The sequence below is a fragment of the Cariama cristata genome, unplaced genomic scaffold, assembly GCF_000690535.1.
Source record: "Cariama cristata isolate BGI_N322 unplaced genomic scaffold, ASM69053v1 scaffold42090, whole genome shotgun sequence".
In the NCBI taxonomy this organism is placed as follows: Eukaryota; Metazoa; Chordata; class Aves; order Cariamiformes; family Cariamidae; genus Cariama; species Cariama cristata.
The window spans coordinates 1-293 of record NW_009595986.1 but is presented as its reverse complement, the minus strand read 5'-3'; positions in this window follow the sequence as shown (position 1 = coordinate 293).

Genomic DNA, 293 nt, shown 5'->3' with positions numbered 1-293 from the left:
CGGGGAGGGAAGCGGCCGAGCGGGGAGATCCCCTGATGTCCTCTCCTGCCCCGTGCTCAGCAGCCGGCTGCAAGGAGAAGCTGGAGAATCACGGGGGAAGGTGGAAGAGAGGGCAGTAACGGGCATGAAATAGGCTAAAAAAGACCATACCTGTTTGCTGCCTCCCTAGGAGCAAGGTTTGGCTCCTGGGGGAGCAGGGCAGAGGCTGGGAGGAGGGGTGCGGGCTGGGGTACAGGGGAGGGTGGTGACTGATGGGCCAGGCTCTCCTGCATGATGGCGCCGGGGGCTTCTCT